Source organism: Mugil cephalus, chromosome 2 (genome assembly GCF_022458985.1).
Source record: "Mugil cephalus isolate CIBA_MC_2020 chromosome 2, CIBA_Mcephalus_1.1, whole genome shotgun sequence".
NCBI lineage: Eukaryota > Metazoa > Chordata > Actinopteri > Mugiliformes > Mugilidae > Mugil > Mugil cephalus.
This window is the reverse complement of record NC_061771.1, coordinates 30,021,340-30,039,971: the sequence shown is the minus strand read 5'-3', so window position 1 is coordinate 30,039,971 and position 18,632 is coordinate 30,021,340. Positions and strand designations below refer to the sequence as shown.

At 42.2% G+C, this 18,632-nt stretch overlaps 1 protein-coding gene, 1 long non-coding RNA gene and 1 pseudogene across 2 annotated transcripts in view; 1 reads left to right on the top strand and 2 right to left on the bottom strand.

Annotated features, from left to right (window-relative positions):
- Positions 1–18,632, bottom strand: part of LOC125003611 (B-cell receptor CD22-like) — a 66,756-nt gene that overhangs the window by 25,509 nt on the left and 22,615 nt on the right.
- On the bottom strand, positions 5,691–6,540 carry LOC125002724. The gene is made up of 3 exons (XR_007111818.1): positions 6,258–6,540; positions 6,095–6,155; positions 5,691–5,754 (listed from the first exon to the last, which is right to left on the bottom strand). It is a non-coding gene; the product is annotated as an uncharacterized LOC125002724 (long non-coding RNA).
- LOC125001854 lies at positions 13,082–15,683 on the top strand (annotated as a pseudogene).

Below are 18,632 nucleotides of genomic sequence, written 5' to 3'. Positions count from 1 at the left end.
TCTGCCATCTCTGTCTGTCTGTGTTCTCTGAGCCCTGTTTACATGGAGGAAGATGAAGCTCTTGATGAGACAATCCAGCAGAAGAGTCTGACACAGGCCTTGTAGTGTTCAAAGTTTAACGTTACATTTTCTAGTCCTTTTAAATTGTGGTAATATTATATTTGCATACAACAATGTTGCAACATTTTGGACCAATGTTCGGAATAATCCAGGTAATAATTTTACAGGTAATAAGATTTTGTTGTGAACCCAAATGTAGGAGCCATTTAATCTCACGTTCAGTGTTTATTTTATGTTAATAAGTGATATAAGTATTTATGTTTTCACTATTTAGTTGAATGGTATTTGTAGTGGTGGCCCCTAGATGGCGATAACATTTCTACCTGCACAGGAAATAAGTGGTCAGAGGTCACAGGTGAGGGGGGTGGAGTTAAATGCCACAGGTGTGCGTTGATTGAGGGAGAAGACACATGGATGATGGACACATGTTATGTTTGATTCGTGGTTTATTCCACCACCAGTTCACCAGATATCATCCTCGTCAATAAGGTCATCATGTTCTCTGTCATCTGTCACACTCAACACCTTCAACAAATGGAGGCGACTCACTTTAAAGACAAGTTTGTTTGGACGTTCTTTGATCAGTGGAGAAATGGACACGCGTTAAAACTCCCAAACACCCATGCTGCAGGTGACTCATTTGTCTTTTAATAGTCACCAACTTTCAAAGTTGAATTATTATAGGTGAATAGAAACCAACTGGATTCAAAGGGAATGAATTAAAAACTCGTGTATGGTTCATCATGATTGTTTTTTTTTTTAAAAGAATATTTATATTTTAACGTTAACCTGGTGAATTCAGGTTGAAGGGTGTGTAATGTGTCTGTGGGCTGAAGTGCTAGTTTACACAGTACAGGATGAACTATTAATTAGTTTTATCTTCCAGGCTCACCTAATGGATGCACACCCAGACTCCACATCCTCCACCTGCAACATAGAGTTTATCCATGTACAGGAAGGATGGTGTCCACAATAATCGTGCAAGGGGGGTGAACCTCCTGCATTTCTGTCCCTGTGTGTAGTTGTCTACATTGTGTCAGGGGACATTCTGCAACGTCACACTTGACCACATCGGTGACTCTGAGTTGAGGGAGAAGCTCAAAAAGGTGATGCGCACTATCCTGAACTAAAGACTATTTTAGTTGATTAACCAGGGAGTGTTTTCAAAGTAAGTCTGTCCTCCTCTACTGTGAATAAAGACTCATTCATTCATTCTGAGTTCAACACAAGATCATATTTGCTGCTTTGCAAAATGTGAGATGTGTAAACAAGGTGGTGACAAGGAAACTGGTTCTTTTTTTTTTACGAAGCCATGATGTCATCTATTACACTGATTCATTATCAACATCATGTTTTGAGTGTATTTGATTAATTACAAATACACTGTGAACCCGAACGTTCAAAGTAATTAAATAGATTAAGTATGTGTTACTCAAAGTTTAAATAAAGTTCCACTAACGTAATTATGTCAAGTTCTTGTAACATGTTCTTCCTTTGAGTAACTTAAACTAATATTGTTTGATTATATTGAACTATTTGTATATTAAGTAAACATAACTTAAAAACTTAAGCGGGAAAATAACTGCTAAAGTTGGACCCACGTGGCAGCATCTAGCTTCACTGGATGTACTGTAAGTTTTGAATTTTAATATTAGTATATTGTCAAATCAAGTTAAATAAATACCAGGAGGTGTGGGTGGTTTCTGCAATAAGACAATCAGACAAAGCACCACCAAAGGCAGAATTTTATTTCATTTTTCTACCACATTCAGCCCTTTTAGATGGTTTCAACGTAGCTTTTCACACACAACGTCTTGGCTGGGACAGCTAGCGATGGGAAGTAGTCAGTAACCTGCCTGATTTCACATGGACACGTCAGAAAACAGACTCGATACCAACACGAAGCGATGGCTGTGTAATGGCACTGTCATTTCTAGAGGAGGCTGACACCTGAAGTTAGAAGGTTCATCTTCTTCTCAAAGTAAGGTGTGCTCATACAGGACCAAGCATGTTTGGAGCAGGTTAGTCAAACTCTGCTGTGTCCAGCTCTCTCTGCTACAAAGTAAAAGCACAAAGAATCCTTAAATTAGAGGTCTGTGTGTTATTCCAAGTCAAGTGTTGTGTTCTTCATCCATGCTGTTAACTGGTGCACTGGTAAACAAGAGATGATAAATGATGGTAGATCATAGACGAGTCTGTTGAGGATCATTTGAAGTTACACTGCCCAACATTCTGCTCCGAATGGACTTTTCTAACGTTTCTTCCTCCACATCAGGTGAATCAGAGTTTACAGTACATCTAACTCTGCAGTGGACCTGAGGAAAGGACGCAACATGTTGACAACAAGACTCTCTGCTGCTTTGATGTATTTAAAATACATGGTGCCCACATATTTTATATCTAAGTATTTTTCACTGAAGTGATTCTGAGTGAGTATCTTGAGTCCAGTAGTGATAGTACATCTCAGAGTCCTTCAGCATCTTCAGACTTGTGTGTGTGTGTGTTGCAGTGAAATCTGTCTCATGTTACTCCATGGTTGCTGTAATAAACCACTAATTGTGATGAACGCAGTATTTCCTCACCCAGTCAGCTCAGCACGTCCGTCCAAACATGGACAACTCACCCCTGATTCCCTCCTCCCACACCCACAACCTTGGATTCATCCTTGACACTGGCCTCACCCTCGAATCAAACAGGTCACTACAACAGCCTTCCTCCCCCTCAGAAACATCCCCCGTCTCCGTCCATCTCTCTCCTCCACCGCAGCTCAAACACTCATCCACTCTTTCATGGCCTCCAGACCGGACTACTCCACGTGTTGTGCGTTCAGAGATGGTGTTGTGCGTTCCTTGGTTCTAACAGTTTACCATGTTGGCCCCTTGGAATACACAACATCTTTCATTGCATTGATGACGCTTTGAGCACTTATGGAACTCACTTTCACTGCCTTTCTGTTTGCTGCCTCATATTTAGTTTAAATATGGAGAACCTTGTGTGGAGCATCGCTTCAAGACTTCTGAACCCAGTCGACCATGTTGGCCCCTTGGAATATGGACTGTTCATTCACTAGTACTGGACTGAAATAATGCAGCTCACATGCATCGCTTTCATCTATGTTTTTGGCATTTTATTTTTTTTAATAACAAGTGTTCGTACATGTTGCAGGTCAGAAGTGTTTTTGCTCCACACTCTTTGATAACAAGTGTTGTCCTTGTAAAGGGAACATGTTTGGTTTCACTAGGAAGCTGGTTTAAGGTCAGACAGTACTTTGTTCTAATGAGTGAATTGTGTTTATTTGTGCGTGTTTGTACATGTGTACGTACCTACATGATACTGACAAGTGGATGTTTCATTGTATTTTCTAGTTTCATAGAACTAGTTTTTATTCTTCAACAAAATACAGTTTTTCTTGTTGCTGAAAGTAGAGATGGGACGTTCCACACTGAGGCTCTGGAGCCTGTTTCACTCTATTGAAGCAGATTGGTTGGAAACACTGTGTCGAGGCTTGTGTCACATCTCTGTGATCACATGACCGATGACGTTTGAAGCTTCATACGTCACAAAGAAACACCGGAAACTTTGGAGCCCCTTCATTCATTAAAAGGAGACGCAAAATGCTCAGTGTTCCCTCTCTGCTTCATAGTGTTATGAGAGAAATAGTGGAGGATTATACCATTGAGGAGATCTTGTTCATAAATAACAAGTGTTGCACAACCACAAACATACATCCCACAAGCACAATTCTCTCATGCACATATTCACTTTATTTCCACACTGCCATAAGGAAGTCCTTCAGAAACATTCATAAAAATAAAAGTATCTCTACAGTGTTTAATTTGAGTCTTTTTACACCATGTGTTACATTAAAACCACTTTCTCTTAATAACAATCAGGAAATGTATATCATCCAGTTGGTGGCTGCTATAAACGCAGCTGGCCACTAGATGTCACTGGAAGCTTCAAATCTTTTTTGTGGTAGAATCAGGAAGAAGCACCAGAAGCTTCATGAGGCTTCATCCGCCCATCTCTAGTTGAAAACAATGTTGTTCTCCATGGCCTCATTTATTTAGAGAACTTCATGTTAGTAATTATGGTCGTTGGTTTGGCTGCATTCATTTATTTTAGTGGATTCATGTACAGAAATAGTTTAATCTTACGTAGGATGGACACACAAAGTATGCAGGAGTTTTATATCTTAACAGTGTGAGACGCACTTTAACAATTTAAGCTGATGTAACAAAATACTGCAAATACTTTATATCAAAAACACATGTTAACTGAATAAATAACTAAATAAATAAAATAGTCATGTTGATTTGCATAGGGTAACTGAACATACTATACATGAAGAAGTCATGTTGGTTTAACATTGGTTAGTTTCATGAACATTAATGAAGGAAACAGTTTAAATCTATTTTATGTTATTTGGACAAATAAGAAGTGAGTAAACTAAACACAAATAATTCATGGTCAACATAACTTTAATATGTGCAACTGATGTACATATTTTTCTTCTTGTAAATTGAACAGAGTTTTTTTCAGTGTGGGTTTATTGTAGCTCAGGCTTCACTCTGGATGATGTTCCTCAACGTGTTATAAACCTTGAGTTTGGTTCTCACACACTAACCACATATGAATCCCACACATTCAAGTGTCAGTGTTCATAGTTGGATCATTGTCTTGTCCTCAGTCGTCCTCTTTGATCACTGCCTTTCTTCTTCTCTTTCTCTTTCCTTTCATAAATCTTTTTTTAATGTCCATGCATCAGTTGCACATTCGTCTCCTGCTCAGAAGGCAGTGAGGTTCTGTCAGGGAGGTAGTTATGGCTGTCATGGTTTCTTGTCATGAACCTTTCTGCTCCAGGATGTGTTTAAAGCAGCACTTGTCACCGTAGACACAGCGTGTGGTCCTCCAGTAAACACACTCCTCTCCATTTATAGACACCTCCCATCTGGACACAGTCCAACAAGAAGCTCCTGCATGGCTTCCCCACACAGGACAGTAAATTACAGCAGTGCATACGGGCAAATTTAATAGAAATGTTTCATTTCTGAAGCTTAAAATGTTATTTCATATGCTACCTTTGCTATAAAAGAGCTAAATAACCCTGTTATGTGTAGGTACAGTAGTTGAACAGAAATGATTGTATACAGTATAGTAGCACATTGTCCATTTTAAGACAAACTGGACAAAGTTCATGGAAACTTCAGATGGAGACACAGGTTTGTGTTGTGTTCATTCTCTGTGTTTGTTGTTCACTGTGCTGTACAGCACAGACACATCCTCCTCAGCTTCACCTCTTATTCTGAAATGGGTAAACATACGTTTAAAATACTTACAGCAATAAAACCACAACAATAAGGCAGTTTAATAAGAACAGATTTAACATGGTTACCTCCATCCACCAGTCAACTTACACATCATACATGTAGTACAGACTTTGAGGGAATTTAATAAAAAGTTAAAAGACTCACCCTGAAGCAGTTAACTGGATAGCTGTGTACACTACATCATCTCCCTCCTTCTCTGTCTTCTTCTTCTGTTTGTTGTGTTGAGCTAGCGTGATGTTGGAGTAGAGAGGATCTTCTTGGTTCTTGAAAAACTTACGTTGGCGTAGCAAACTTCATCCTGCTGCTCTGCTGATATTCTCTGTGTTGTAGCTGCAGGGTTGTCATTTTCTGGACCCACACTTGACTGAAGGGCAAATATTTCATCAGTAAGAGAATTTTAACTAGTTAGAAAATGGACAATAACTGCAACACACAAGATAACAGTATAGTATAAAAGATGAACGACTAAAGATGGACATCTGCCTCAGCCACCCAACCTTTATAAACAAAAAACTTGTTGATTTATCCTGTTAATGTCCCTCTCTCATTTATGACAGAGAATAAGTGACTGATGTGAATACATGGCTCTAAGTTCATCAAATGAAAACCAATCAGGATGAAAAAAGAGTGGGAGGCAGGAACACAAGTTTCCAACAAGTTTCTCTCATTTGTTTTCAGACTAAAGTGGAACTCTTTGTCCTTACCTCTGCTTTGTTGTTTGATCTTTGTCTGGACCCTGAGGTTTGTTTCCAGGATCTCTTTCTTCTGCAGAGAAGCAGAATGAACAAACAGAAGGATCCTACAAAATCACTAAACAACTGAGTTTGAGATGCATTATTGATGAACCAGTGAAAATGAACTGCTCACCTAATCAGCAGGAAGACAGACAGGAAAATGATGACCAGGACGAAGACTTGGATGAAGGACTATCAAACGTCTGCAACACACTAAATACAAAACTAAGTGTATTAACATTTCTGACCTGGCCTCCTCTGGCGTTAACGAATTTCAAAGATGACAGTGTAATACGGTGTGTAATACCTGAGAGGACGACAACCAGTCCAGAGGAAAGAAGCTAAATCAGCTAAACATGTTAACACACATGAAATCAAAACACATGACATCACTTCAGTGAAGATCCATGATGATACATCTCAGGATGCAGATTTGACATCACTCGCTGACCTTTAACCCCATCAGTTCACAGAAGTATCCCATCGGCCAATCAGGAGCCAGCTGAATGGACATGTCAGCATCTGTGAGGGCAGACGAGTCCTGGTCCAGAAACAAGTTTCCATAGAACCTGTCAGACACAAACACAAACAGAGAGGGAAGAAATGAATGTGATGAGAGAACAAGGACACAGTTCAACTGTGTTTGTGTCACAGATCGCAGATCAGCTGTACTGTGGTCGTTGTGATCACAGGAGATGTCTTCTGTAAATATGTCACTGTCTGGCTGTACTGGCCTCCATTAAACAGCCCTGCACTGGAGAACACACACAGGTACGTCTCAAAAAATTAGAATATCATGCAAAAGTGCAATATTCAAAACACCTGGAAAGGTTTCCTGAGCCTTTAAATGTTCTCTCAGTCTGGGTCAGTAGGCCACACAATCACAGGGAAGACTAATGACTGGACAGATGTCCAGAAGGCAGAGGTCACTGACACCCTCCACAAGGAGAGAAAGCCACAAACAGTCATTGCTAAAGATGCCGGTAGAGCTGTATCCAAGCTGTATCCAAGCATATTCATAGAAGGTTAAGTGAAAGGAAAAGGTGTCGTAGGAAAAGGTGGACCAGCAACAGGGACAACCACAGCCTTGAGAGGACTGTCAAGCAAAATCCATTCAAGAATTAGGGGGAGATGACGTAGACGAATCCTATGGGCCACAAATGCCACGTTCCTCAAGTCAAACCACTCCTGAACCAGAGACAACGTCAGGAGCATCTTACCTGGGCTGAGGAGAAAAAGAACTGGACTATTGCTCAGTGGTCCAAAGTCCTCTTTTCAGATGAAAGTAAAATGTTCACGTCATTGGGAAATCAAGGTCCCAGAGTCTGGGGGGAGAGTGGAGAGGCGCAGAATCTCCTTTGCTTGAGGTCCAGTGTGAAGTTTCCACAGTCAGTGATGATTTGTGGCACCGTGTCATCTGCTGGTGTTGGTCCACTGTGTTTTCTGAAGTCCACAGTCAACGCAGCCACCGACCAGGAACATTTAGAGCACGTCATGCTTCCTTCTGCTGACAAGCTTTACTTTTTATGCTGATTTCATTTTCCAGCAGGACCTTGGAACCTGCCCACGTTGCCGAAGGTACCAACAGCTGGTTCAGTGACCATGGTGTTACTGTGCTTGACTGGCTCACCTGACCTGAACCCCATAGAGAATCTATGGGCTGTTGTCAAGAGGAAGGTTAGAGACACCAGACCCTACAAGGCAGATGACCTGAAGGCTGCTATCAAAGCAATCTGGGCTTCCATTACACCTCAGCAGAGCCACAGGATGATCACCTCCATGCCACGTCACACTGATGCAGGACTTCATGCTAAAGGAGGCCCAACCAACTAGTGCATGAAAATGAACATACTTTTCAGAAGCCTGACATTTGTGTTTAATATATATATATATATTATTTGATGAATCTTATGTAATATTCTAATTTTCTGAGACACTGTGTTTTTTCATTATCTGTATGTCATGATCATGTCCTGTATCATGTTTTGTGTTTCCCGTTTTATTTTGTTAAGTTTCAGATTTCCTGTCTGTGTTTCCTCGTGTGTGTCCCTTGATTGTTAATCGGTTTCTCCTGGTGTCATTGCCCTGATCTGTCTCACCTGTGTCTTGTCGTCCCTGAGCCCTCTTGTGTATTTATGGCCCTACTTTCCCTTTGTTCCTCGTCTCATGGTTGATGTTACTTTCTGATGTTGTCTCCGCACCACGTCCATGATTCTTTCTTTGATTTTTACATGTTGGATTACCTGCCGCACGCAGCGCTTTTTGTTCCTGTTTGTTCTCATTAAAAACCTCTTTATCTGGGATTCAGTGCCTCCTCATCAACTGTCCTGCATTTGGGTCCTACCTCACCCTCTACAACCCTGACACTGTGAGCCATGATCATGAAGATTACAAGACACAAAGGCTTGAAATATTTCACTCATGTGTTATGAATCTAGATAATATGTGAGTTTCACTTTCTGAAGTGACTGACAAAATACTGAACTTTTTTGCGATATTGTAATTTTTTGAGATGTAGCTGTTGCCACTTGTTGAAACACTGCATGACAACACACTCACTTGCTGCTTTCGATTGCTTGTTAACACAAATAGATAATCAGCCAATCACGTGGCTGCAATTCACTGCATTTTGGCATGTAGAGGTTAATCATGACAACTTGTTGAAGTTCAAACTGAGCATCAGAATGAGGAAGAAAGAGGATCTAAGTGACTTTGAACGTGGTCTGGTTGTTGGTGCCAGACGGGCTGGTCTGAGTGTTTCAGAAACTGATCTACTGGGATTTTCACACACAACCATCTCTAGAGTTTACAGAGAATGGTCCGAAAAAGAGACAATGTCCAGTGAGTGGCTGTTGTGTGGATGAAAATGCCTTGTTGATGTGAGAGGTCAGAGGAGAATGGGCAGACTGGTTGGAGATGATAGAAAGGCAACAGTGACTCAAATAACCACTGGTTCTTGTTGCGTTTTCTTCTTTGCATGAAAAGTGTTATATAAATAAAGTGTGATTTGATTTGATTGGAGCAATATTTCCTGCGTTTTACTGGTCCTTTGTTGGCTTGGGGTGAACTTTTGGCTGGAAATGGGGTTTGTGTGTACTGTGATGTCCTGTCCTCGTGTGATGTGAGCTGTCCCTTTTAACGCTATAGCACATAGTGCTCTGGTGCAGCTAGGACGGCCTTTCTCCACTGGTTCTAATTTACTGCTATAATGTGAAAGAAAAACTTCATTATTACATCATGTTAAACAGGTCTCTTTGACCTAGTCTTGTTTGTGTTCCTTCCACAGACAAAACAGGGTCTACAAGGTCAGCTGGACAGACCGACGGCCGCCACAGATGGTGGTAGCCAGTGGTTGACCTCCCACCTACATTCTCATCTTATATTCCTCCTGGCATGAGGGTAGTAGTACTTCAAATACCACAACAGGACTAAGGTCCCATGAGGTATTAATGGGTCGGCCTATGTCCACAGGAGCAAGTCCACCTTTGACCCCACACAAAGTGGCTCTGATGTGGACCGATGATTATATGACTGAGTGTGTGAAATGTTTGACTGAGGTCTCACCAAAGTTTCCTTCACAGGTTTCTGACAGGCTCCCGAAACCCTCTGAGGAACCAGTTCATCCATTTCAGTGTGGTGATCTTGTCCCTGAGATGATTTCACCGTTACAGGTATAGTGATGGGTAGATGATGCGTCGTGAAGCGTTGCGGCACATTACTCAAACTGTGTTTGATACTGTATCGGTGCTGTGTCACTGTGTTGCTCAATACTGACACCTGCTGGATTTTAATCATCATTACAGAGACTCAACTGGTTTACTGATTCAATGACCGAGAATATACAATAACATTGTTTAAGTTATCGTATTTTATTTCGTGTGCTATATTATTTTATATCTTAATCTAAGCTTAAAATATGTATATTTTTTAAATGTATAGGGAATATTGCTTTCTCTGCCAGCCAGGTATCTGGACCTCAATAATTGAATCGACTGTGGCGTTGGTTATTTAAAAAACAACAAATTGGCATTTTGGTTTTAGTCATCAATTACAAATCAGTACAAGATTTGTAAGAACGTAAATGCACAAATAAGCTGACGAAACTGAATAATTAGGAGGGCGAAGAGCGGTACATAAAATAAGAGCAGGAGAATAAGATAACAAAAGGAAAAAAATTGCAAAAGTGAGTAAAAAAACTGCATATGATCTACAACGGCAGGTCTGCTGCCAGTAACAGGAGAGAGATGGATTGTGGAAAATAATATCAAGACCAATATGTTAAAAAAAACTGTAAAACAGCAGATAAGTATGACAAATAAATAAATAAAGTGAGACATGGTTAAAAAATTAAAATTAAAAGTGAAATTGAAGTTAAAGTGACATAGTGGTATTGCACAAGAGGTCATGTGATGTTGCACTTGAGTGTAACACAGGAGGCTTAAGTTATTGTAACCGTCGTACAGTTCTTAGAGTTCAGGAGGAGAATAACATTGGGAACAAAGGTTGCTCTCCTCCTCTGGGTCTTACAGGCCGGACATCGGAACCTGCGACCAGACGGCAGCAGCTCAAATGCCGGAAACAGAGCATGAGTTGAGTCCTTGAGAATTAGACGAGCCAGGCCGCTCGCCTGCTGCTCGTACACAGTGCTCAGGTGGTGAGCAGGGAGTCCAATAGTCTTACAACACACCTTGACAATGTTATGCAGGCGGTTCCTATCCTGAACAGTTACAGAGTGATACCAGCAGCACATGGAGAAAGTTAAAACACTTTCAATGAATGTGTAATAGAATGTCAGCAAGATGTTCTTACTAAAAGAAAAAAAGCTTAGTTTCAATAGTAGGTTCATCCTCTGGTGGCACTTCCTCAGGATCCCTTCGGTGTTGGAAGAGAACCTCAGTTGGCAGTGCAGGATGGTTCCCAGGTATCTGTATTCCCCAACTGTCTCGACCGGAGAACCGTGGACCATAGTGGTGACAGCTGCCGCCAGTTCCCTTTGGCTGCTGGAGAAGGTCACCACCATCTCCTCGTTTTGCTGACATTCAGCTCCAGGCAGGAAGAGTCACACCACTCTGTGAACTGCTGCAGAGCGGGTCCATGGTGGAGGGGGGACGGACAGGAGGGACAGGAGAACTGTGTCGTCAGCAAACTTCACCAGGTGACAGTTGGGGTGGTCTGATCTGCATTTCGTCGGTGTACAGGATGAAGAGCAGCGGAGAAAGCACACAGCCTTGTGGGGAGCCAGTGGAGGTGGTGAGGAGATCAGACAGGTTATTGTTGGTTGGTGAGAAAGTCCAGGATCCAGAGGATGAGCTGGCTGCTCAAGCTGAAATACGCTGGAGTCTCTCTGCCAGGATGTGCGGTTGCAGGGTGTTGAAGGCCGAGGAGAAGTCAGCAAACAGGAGTCTGGTGGAGGTGTTGGAAGCTCCAGGTGTCTGTGGATGGTGTCGATGATGAAGGCTTTGGCATCGTCCACACCTTTGCGGCTTTGATGTGCAAATTGGAGCGGGTCGAGTTGTGAGTTAGTCAGAATGAGAATGTGTTGCCTGACTAGCCTCTCCATAGCCTTCATCACCTGGGAGCAGAGGGCCATGGGCGCTGGTCGTTCAGGGCCCTGGGGGGGCTTCTCTTGGGAATGGGGACGATGGTTGAGTGTTTCCAACATTTGAGGACAGTTTCTGTGCTGATGGAGGTCTGGAACAGTTTCTGGAAGACACTCACTAACTGGTCCGCACAGTGACTGAGGACACGACCACTGATGTTATCGGCTCCAAGTGCATTGTTAGCTTTGGATCTCCGACCAAAGTTGTAAGTTGTAAGTTGTTTACACGCAGGCGAGACACAAGGAGGAGGAGGAGGAGGGTTGAGTTGTTCACTGATGTGAAATAAATTGATTAATGCACTTTTTCAACATGTGGATTCAAGTCCGAGTGAAGTCACAGTCATTGGTGTTAAAGTTCAAGTCAAGATGTAAGTTTTTTTTAAAAAAAAATATTTTGTCGAGTCTAATGTCATCAAATTAACGAGTGTTAGTTGCTATGGAAACGACGTCACGATGGCGTAACGTCACGGCAGGAGCCGAGGTTTTAGATAGAGGCTCTCTGGTGATGGCCTTCAACATCCTCTCTCATCCAGAGGACAAAGGGCCCCAATGACCACGAGGAAGGAGGGAAGCCGGATCTCTGCAGCCGCACCGTTGACATGGAAGCTCAAGGCTCGTCTCAACACCGCTGACCAGATGCCTCGGACACAGCCGAAGCAACGCCATGTCAGCTGTTCCCCGGCCAAGAGACCCGATAGGCTCCCTCTGGAGTGTCGGCTCTTCCTGTTGTGTCTTCTGAAGGAGTCGGAGGATGTTGGCGACGGAGGCCTGTGTTTTTACAGGGGGCTCATTGTTTCTTTTTTTAATCAGTTCTCCTCCAAACACACAAAATATCAACGTTGGGCGCCAGACAGGATTCACCTGTCAGAAAAATAATTTATAGTTTTATATTCATGAAGATAATTGGAGAGGCAAGAAAAAGACCCAGCTATTGCCTCCCTACAAAATTAACACCACAAAGAAAACAAAGACAATCAGTTCAGGGATTAATGTTTCTTTTAAGTACAACAAAGGTTGATCACAGCTTCAATCCTCAGATATTCAAATATATCAGTAAGAAAACAAAGAAAATCAGTTCAGTTTTTTTTTATCTAAAGTGTCATGATGTTCAGACTTTGGCCTGAGTTGATTTGATTTGTTTGCTGTGGCTCAGTTGTTCATTTAAAGCTTTGATTAAAATGTTAAACAATAGAAATGAAATAAACAGTGAAGGATAAAATCACATTTCAACACACAAGTCATTCATAATTGTTGAATTAGAACAAAATAAAAGACTTCTCTTCACTACTGCCGACCAGGAAATAAACACAGTCCCTCCTTCTTTGTCACGTGTTTAGTTTTATGATGCAACTGTTGGTCCAGGTTCAAACCTGCAGCTACTTCCTGCTCTGAAACATTTTTTCTTTTCCTGCTGTGAAGTGAAGCAGTTCCTCCGTGCAGCTACAAACAAGTAAGTAGGCTCTGACCGTTTGTATTCACTGTAGATTATTTACCTGACTGATGGTAGGTCATTCATTCAGATCAGGAAATCAGATCAAATCAAGAGTTTTAACATTGGCTCCTTTAAACGTTCGACGTTAACGTGGAAAATCTCTTCCAGGACTCTTGGTTGTTCAGCACTAGTTAATAAATGTCAGGATAATAAGAGCAACGTGTGTGTAACTGTAACACGTCTGTGGCGTCTATGACCATGACTGATGTAGATTTTATTGTGATTAGTTTTGTCGTCTGCTCCTCTTCCTGGAACAAGTCAGAGTCTGATAACTCCTCCCTCTTCCTGGAGCAGCTCCACTCATATTTCCTCATGTCTCCTTGTTCCCTCCCCTTTAGATCTCTACATTGAAGATGGGTGTAAGCAGCATGTGGTGAAGTGTGAGAGCTGACAGGCTCCATTCACTGTACAATCACATGTTGTTCAGATCAGAGCTCAGACTAGTTTCACTTCTAGCAAACAGAAACTCACACAGTCGTCGACACTGAGAGGTGAAATGGAGCAGAAAGGAGTTCAGCTGGACAGAGAAACCTTCTCTTGTTCCATCTGTCTGGATCCACTGAAGGATCCTGTGACTACTTCCTGTGGACACAGTTACTGCATGAACTGTATTAAAAGCCACTGGGATGGAGAAGACCAGAAGGGAATCTACAGCTGCCCTCAGTGCAGGAAGACTTTCATACAGAGGCCTGTCCTGGAGAAAAACACCATGTTAGCAGAGTTAGTGGAGCAGCTGAAGAAGACTGGACTCCAAGCTGCTCCAGCTGATCACTGCTATGCTGGACCTGAAGATGTGGCCTGTGATGTCTGCACTGGGAGGAAACTGAAAGCCTTCAAGTCCTGTCTGGTCTGTTTGGCCTCTTACTGTGAGAAACACCTCCAGCCTCACTATGATGCAGCTCCATTAAAGAAACACAAGCTGGTGGAGCCCTCCAAGAAGCTCCAGGAGAACATCTGCTCTCGTCATGATGAGGTGATGAAGATGTTCTGTCGTACTGATCAGCAGAGTATCTGTTATCTCTGCTCTGTGGATGAACATAAAGGCCACGACACAGTCTCAGCTGCAGCAGAAAGGACTGAGAAGCAGAAGGAGGTGGAGGTGATGCTAGAAAACATCCAGCAGACGATCCAGGAGAGACGCAAAGACGTGGAGCTGCTTAGACAGGAGCTGAAGGCCATGGCTCACTCTGCTGATAAAACAGTGGAGGACAGTCGGAGATCTTCACTGAGATGATCCGTCTCCTCCAGAAAAGAAGCTCTGATGTGGAGCAGCTGCTCAGATCCCAGCAGGAAACTGAAGAGAGTCGAGTCAAAGATGTTGAGGAGAAGCTGGAGCAGCAGATCACTGAGCTGGAGAGGAAAGGCTCCGAGCTGAAGCAGCTCTTAAACACAGAGGATCACAACCAGTTTCTACACAACTACCCCTCACTGCCACCACCCAGTGAGTCTACACACTCATCCAGCATCAAGATTCGTCCTCTGAGGTACTTTGATGGCGTGAAAGCAGCTGTGACAGAGACCAGAGAGAAACTACAGGACATTCTGAGAGAGACATGGACAAACATCTCAGTGACAGTGACTGAAGTGGATGTTTTACTGCCACAACCAGAGCCAAAGACCAGAGATGAATTCTGGAAATATTCATGTGAAATCACACTGGATCCAAACACAGCAAACACATGGCTGTTATTATCTGAGGGAAACAGAAAAGTAAAATTAATGATAGAATCTCAGTCTTATTCTGATCATCCAGACAGATTCAGTGGTTATTGTTGGCAGGTCCTGAGTAGAGAGAGTCTGACTGGACGTTGTTACTGGGAGGTGGAGTGGAGAGGAGGAGGAGGAGTTTTTGTAGCAGTCGCATACAAGAATATCAGCAGAGCAGGGATTGAATGTTTGTTTGGATCCAATGACAAATCTTGGTCATTATGTTGTTACACAAACAGTTACACATTTATCCACAACAACGTCCAAACTCCCGTCTCAGGTCCTGGTTCCTCCAGAGTAGGAGTGTACCTGGATCACAGAGCAGGTCTTCTGTCTTTCTACAGCGTCTCTGAAACCATGACTCTCCTCCACAGAGTCCAGACCACATTCACTCAGCCTCTCTATGTTGGACTTCGATTGCGGTCATTTTATGTTGGAGACACTGCTGAGTTGATGAAAGTGAAATAGACAGAAGTCTCTTCAGGGACAGTTGGTTAAAATGTGTCTTCTAGTCTCCAGGTGATTTGGTCTCCATGGTTGTAGCTGAGAGCTCATTGTTGTGTCATGTCTTCACTGCTCAGAGATCAGCTGTCAGTCACACTTTGTGGGCGGTACTTTGTGGTCTCCTGGTTTGTTGTTTGCTTGATGTTGGACTTTGTTTGGGTGGCGCTCCTTCCTGTGTCTGTTTAGCCACGGAGGCTCTCACTGCTCACCATGACTTTGATTCACATAAACTGACATTTGTCCACATGAGAATCTGAACTTGTCTGTGCTCTGAACGTCTCATCAACATTTGTGTTGATGTGTTTGTATGTTGTTGTTCCTCTTCCGCTGCATGGGCCTCAACAGAGAAACCAGCAGACCTTCCTTTATCACAGAGATTTAGTTCTGACTTTGGAAAGAAAGAAATCTACAATTACATTTCCACTGAGTGGTTTGGAGACCACATGTTGTTGTTGTTGTTGTTGTTGTTGAAATGGATGAAGAGACGAGCTCATGTCAACTGTAGTGATCATGATCATCATCAATCAGGACATCAGTCATTATCTGATTGTACATAGCTGATATTCTGAGTCCAACTAACTGATTGTGTGGATGAAGTGAATCTGTGCATGAAATCACTGAACAAGAGTCATTGATCAGACTTTACTGATTTAATGGGAGAACAAACTGAAGCTTCACATGATGAATAAAGCTGCTGTTTGTCACACATGAACAAATGACCGTCTCCTGTCTTTATTCCAGGATCTCAGCATTTTGCATTTTGTTCTTTTTTATTGCATATTTGTTTTTTCTTTTTCTTTTCGAATCAAATAGTCCCTTAAGTTGACAGCCTTGTGTTTTCTGTTCAACTTTCTGCCGTCTCTGTCTGTCTGTGTTCTCTGAGCCCTGTTTACATGGAGGAAGATGAAGCTCTTGATGAGACAATCCAGCAGAAGAGTCTGACACAGGCCTTGTAGTGTTCAAACTTTAACGTTACATTTTCTAGTCCTTTTAAATTTATGGTATATTATATTTGCATACAACAATGTTGCAACATTTTTCAGAATAAACCAGGTAATAATTTTACAGGTAATAAGATTTTGTTGTGAACCCAAATGTAGGAGCCATTTAATCTCACATTCAGTGTTTATTTTATGTTAATAAGTGATATAAGTATTTATGTTTTCACTATTTAGTTGAATGGTATTTGTAGTGGTGGCCCCTAGATGGCGATAAAATTTCTACCTGCACAGGAAATAAGAGGTCAGAGGTCACAGGTGAGGGGGGGTGGAGTTAAATGCCACAGGTGTGCATTGATTAAGGGAGAAGACACATGGATGATGTTAGCAATCGACTGTTAGCTTTAATCTGATAGCATTCGTGAATAAGCATCTGTGTTAGCATCCATATTAACATAGATCCGTGTTAGCATCCGCCTGTTAGCATCTGTATTGGAATCCGACTGTTAGCATCCGTGTCAGCATTCGTCTGTTAGCATCTGGGTTGGAATCCGCCTGTTAGCATCCGTGTTAGCATTCAACTGATTTGTATGTTCATTAATTCATCTGTTAGCATTCGTCTGTTAGCCTTCATCTGATAGCATTCGTGTATCAGCGCCCATGTTAGCATCCGTAGATTAACCTTCATTTGTTACCATTCATCTGTTTGCATCCGTGTCAGCATTCGTATGTTAGCATTCATCTCATTTGTATGTTAGTGTTCGTGAGTTAGCATTCATCTTTTAGCATTCGTATGATTTGTATGTTAGCATTCGTCTGTTAGCATTCGACTGTTAGCTTTAATCTGATAGCATTCGTGAATAAGCATCTGCGTTAGCATTCGTGTATTAGTGTCCGTGTTAGCATCCGCCTGTTAGCATTCGTCTGTTAGCATCTGGATTGGAATCCGCCTGTTAGCATCCGTGTTAGCATTCAACTGATTTGTATGTTTATGAATTCATCTGTTAGCATTGGTCTGTTAGCCGTCATCTGATAGCATTCTTCTGTTAGCATCCGTGTTAGCATTCGTATGTTAGCATTCAACTGATTTGTATGTTAGTATCCGTGTGTTAGCATTCATCTTTTAGCATTCAAATGAGTTGTATGCTAGCATTCGTCTGTCAGCATCCGGGTTAGTATCTGCCTGTTAGCATCCATGTTAGCATCCGTAGGTTAACCTTCATCTGTTAGCATTCATCTGTTAGCATCTGTATGCTAGCGTCCAGCTGCTAGCATTAATCTGATTTGTATGTTAACACTAAAATGTAAATTCAATGATTTATGGCTCCAGAAGGAAGAATTTAAAGCACGTTTAAAGCGGTGGATGGAAAAAACACTGTGTTCCAATTATTATGCAAATTGTATTTAAGTGTCATAACGATTACATTTTTTGTTTTTCAAATCAAACTCATGGATGGTATTGTGTCGCATGGCTCTTTGGATCACTGAGATCAATCTCACACACCTGTGATAATTAGTTTGCTGGATGAGTCCAATTAAGTAAAAACTACTTAAGAAGGACGTTCCACATTATTAAGCAGATGACCATTTCCAAGCAACATAGGAAGAAGAAGGATCTCTCTGCTGCCGAAAAGCGTGAAAAGTTCAGTCCTTTGGACAAGGTATGAAAACCTTAGATCTTTCAGGAAAACTTAAGTGTGATCATCGTACTGTTAAGAGATTTGTGGCTGATTCAGAGCACACACACGGGTTCGTGCAGATAAAGGCACGATGAGGAAGGTTTCTGCCAGACAGATGCATGGGATCAAGAGAGCAGCTGCTAAAATGCCGTTACAAAGTAGCAAACAGATATTTGAAGCTGCTGGTGCCTCTGGAGTCCCACGAACTCAAGGTGGAGGATCCTCCAGAGGCTTGCAGTTATGCGTAAACCTTCTATCCGCCGCCCCTAAACAATGCTCACAAGCAGAAACGGCTGCAGTGGGCCCAGAAATACAACAAGGACTCATTTTCAAACATGTCTTGTTCACTGACGAGTGCCGTGCAACCTGGATGGACCAGATGGATGGAGTAGTGGATGGTTGGTGGACGGCCACCACGTCCCAACAAGGCTGCGACGTCAGCAAGGAGGTGGTGGAGTCATGTTTTGGGCCGGAATCATGGGGAGAGAGCTGGTCGGACTCTTTAGGGTCCCTGAAGGTGTGGAAAATGACGTCTGTGAAGTATGCGGAGTTTCTGACTGACCACTTTCTTTCATGCTACAAAAACAAG